The sequence below is a fragment of the Asparagus officinalis genome, chromosome 4 (genome assembly GCF_001876935.1).
Source record: "Asparagus officinalis chromosome 4, Aspof.V1, whole genome shotgun sequence".
Taxonomy (NCBI): domain Eukaryota; kingdom Viridiplantae; phylum Streptophyta; class Magnoliopsida; order Asparagales; family Asparagaceae; genus Asparagus; species Asparagus officinalis.
The window spans coordinates 53753050-53757333 of NC_033797.1; positions in this window are offsets into that span (position 1 = coordinate 53753050).

Sequence of the window (4284 nt, forward strand, 5' to 3'; positions counted from 1 at the left end):
GTGCTATAGTAAACACAGGGTGGATCCGCGCTACAGTAACCGCGGGACGGATCCGTCCGACCCGCGCCGACGCGGGACGGATCCGTCCGTCACGCAGGTTTGACCCGAAAACGCGTTTTTGACGGTTTTGAGCGGTTTTCTCGAGATTTATCTGTTCCATGGGTTCCCAACTGACTTGATATCATCCACAATCATGGTTAGGACGTTATTGACTGAAGATAAGACCAAACCACTCATTCTTATCCGAAAACACCCCAACTGAAGCCTATAAATACAGGCCTGGGGGTTCATTTCACAAGAGGACATCAAAAGGGCGAAACGATGCCGAATTGGAGAGTGGAGCCACGAATTTACATCAAGGGTTAGCAGATCTTGACGAGTTCCTATGCATAAAGAGTGGAGTTCAAGAGATCTAAGACCTGTCCCATATTCCTCCGGATTTAAGCTTAGTCTTAATCTCGAGAAGAGCCGTGATCTCTCTTGGTCGGGATCATCGCTGTAGCGAATACTTCCTTCATGAAGTAGGAGTTCTGATTAATCATTCTGTCAACCGGATCTGATCCGTAGACAGTCCACGGATATTAACGTCCCCGGTACAGGTAAAGATCCCGCACAAGCGGAAGACCAATAAACGATCTCTCTCCGTTTGTTTGATAAAGTTGTAAACTTTTTATTTTCATTGTGTAAGGAGATCTTATAAAAAGATCAACTTTTTTTATTTTATTTGAGTTTATTGTAACGACCAAAGTTGTAATGAGTTCAACAACAATAAAAACTGCACCTTTTGACGAAAACAAGTCTATCAACAATTAATGGGCGTGTCGTACATAGGGTTGATCCGCAATTAGCCCTAATTTATATGCATTTCAGTTGGCTGAAGTGGCGTATCTTAGAGTACGTACTACTCAGTTAAGTCAATAAAGTTCGAATTTTAATGGCATTAATTATAAAGGAATAAACAAGCACTAATTACTGTCGGTAAGGTAAATTAAACATTTAAGATATGGTTTGCTTGCAGTAAACTTGACCTAGCTAGCTATAGTTCACACCACTTGGGACTATAAGGTGCATGCGTCAAGCAGTGATTCATCCTCATTTCTCACTAAGCGTTAAAAAGTGGTAGATGAACTGATAAAAAGAGAAAGGTGATTTATACAGCCACCATGCTTACTTTGTTGATTAATCCACTTTCTTAACCTAAGCTTTGACCATTGACCCCACAATGACTGGAACTGTACAATTTTTCAAGATCCAAATTTGTTATCTAAACGGAAAATCGCTACCTAATCATACGATTATTTAGCGGCTTCAGATCTTGTAAAGTCCTCAGAATGAGATTAGAAAGGCACAGAAACCAGCTGCCTCCATTTCTTTACTTTCTTCACTTTTTGATTATATACCCTCAAAATGTTAAGGTTGTCCTTATGTACTCAAAAGTACATATCTTTTGAAAACAGATTACATACACACCTACCGAACTTATATGTCCAATATTGTAGTAACGTGGGTTTGCAAAGACCCTGAAACAAATTGACCACAACGGATTAGCCGTTAATGAGTTATGTTTGGGGTCGACAACCAAATCACATTTCATTTCTTCGTTAGGCTAATTTCACATATTGAACTGAATAGACGCTAGTTATTCTTAACAAATCTTCATTTTCGCTTAGCCTCGTAGTCTAGTCCAAGTTGAGCTCTATATAGATGATTAATGGTGATAGCGTCTCCACTTAATACTTGCTTGATGAACAAACTTACGCCGTAAGCAAATTAGACATGTGTATCCCGGATAATCTCGACTCTTGCTAAACCACGCCGCAGTTTATTGGTTACATTATGTGAGCTAGCTTCACCTTGAGCTCATCGTGAAGCAAACAGAGCATCTAAAGGCCCATCGAGCCATGAATCAAATGCTACCTCGTTGAATTGCAGTAGCCTAACTAATAGACTCCGCTAATGTAATTGGATCTAAGCATATTTACTCATACATTCTTCCATTACTTTTTTTAGTTTAATGTGGAACTAAATCTGGTCACATGTCAAACTCAACACGCTGATCATCTGGAATGTACGAGAGGCGCTCCAAATACAATACATGCGATTAGTCACGGATTACTAATTAGGGCCCGCTCTCCTTTTCAATTGTCAAAAAAGTCTCGACAAGATAAGCAAGTACCGCCATCCATCTCATTCATCCTGCTTACGGTCTCTAGTTTAAAACAAGCCAGAGAGAGAAGAGAGCGCTTGTCTTGAGAAAGAGCAAAAGGCCAAAGCAAAGAATAGAAATGTGAAGAGGGGAAAAGTAGCCAAAAATATAAGAAAACTGAGGCCTTATCGGATCTCTTTCAGCCTTGCAACTTTCGGTAGGAATTTGTCCAATACTGCGATAGATTCACCAACGATGCTCAATAGTCGAAAGCTTAATTTCCCTGTCATTGTATAGCTTGCTAGCTAGCCAGATCAATAATGATAATATATGGAGAGTGACATGCTGTGCGTCTATCAACATCATTGGCCACTCGTGTTAACGAGCTGCACTTTTGAAGTGGGAATTTTTGGGACAAAAGGCCTCCCTTGACTGCTATTAGGACTTTTAATTAATCAAGGAGGAGGAGCCCACATTAGGCTGCGCTTTTCCTTCTTTTTAAGCACTTGAGCTTTTTGAGTTCATACCAGTTAATTATTTGGCGTTTAGTGTCTATTTCCGCACGGATTTGAAATATGCTTCGATTGCCTCCGTTATGATGCGCTGCGGCGGGCGCGCATGATGTTACTGAAGTGTCAACGCATTAATCAAGGGGTGCGCTTTTTGTCAGATTTTCAGTATGGAAATCGAGAGAAACTATGAAGGTTGGAGGTTATTTATTTATTTATTTATTTATTATTAATTTCAATACACTTGAGATTAATCAAAGGCATGAACACTAATACAAGGTATTTAGTTAAAACATGCACCTATATATAAGGCGGCATTCTGTCTTTGGTTCTTTATAATTTCCATGTAGTTGAATGAGCGCTAAGTTTTACCATGATTAGGAGGTTGACTCCTTTCTTGATAAGAAGTTTGTTTCATATTCAAACGAAAGGAAGTTACACCTAGGAATAGAGTTGCTTGGTTTGTCTTCCTAGGTCTCCTAAACCGCTATAAAAGAGAGAGAGAGGTTATTGTTGAGCTTTAAAGGAGGAATTTTTTTGAAGGTGTAGGTTATCTTGTGAATAAAAAATCTATAGTTCATCCAACATAATATGTGTGACTGATAATTTATTTTTCGGGTTTGGGAGAAATCCCAACATGTGGTATCAGAGCAAGGTTTTATTTTTTTTCTTTTATCCCCAAGCATAGTTCAGAAGAGAAGCAAGTCAATTAAGTTCACTCCTAATGGCAAACATGGGCAGTGCCATATTCAAAGTTGGGGGGACCTTCCCCCGGCCCGCCCCCCCAAAAAAAAGAATAAATAAATAAATAAATAAAATTTCTTATTTGCATATTAGGTTCTTGTTCATATTGGTCCCTCAAGGGCTTAAATCTTTACTAGTTTGAAACTAGTCATTTAGTCATCGACATCACTATTAGAATTCTCCAAATTCTTTATGCTATTTTAAAGTTAGTCCATCAATTTATTGAAATTGCTATTAAGTTCTCTATTAATTCTTCATACTAAAAAAAAGTCCTCCAATTCTTATGAATTGCTTCAAGTTAATTGTGAGAAGTAGAGACTTAATGGCAATGTCACTGATTTGAGGGACAAACCTTAAGAATTGAAAAGCCTAATAGCAATTTTGAAATTTGAGGATCCATTTTAAAATATTTTAAAATTTGAGGAACTAATATCGAAAAACTTTTTTACGAAATAAATAAGAAACAATTATGTCTCGTAGATTCTTGACCCCAACCCCCTCCCCAAAGATCAAATTTCTAGCTTCACCACTAATGGCGAGGATCTCTACATGCATATAACAGAAGTTGAGCCATGACAACACGTAAGATGGTGAGAGTGACAACTTGCTAGGGGTGAGGCTCCTCTTTTGAAAGTAATTAAGCATGCTTCCGACTAGGAGTTTTGGCACTTCGGTTCAAAGTGTAATGCAGTAAAATATGGTAGCGACAAAGATTGAAGATGAAAATAGTTAATATTCTAGATGGCTTCGAAATCAAAGGCAACATAGAGATTGTTGGGATGTGTCATTAATTTTTAAATAATTTTGTTTTTGTGATTTGATAAAATTAAAGTCCCATCATGATGAAGAGGTTAACTCTTATTATGATAAGAGGTTGTATCCTAT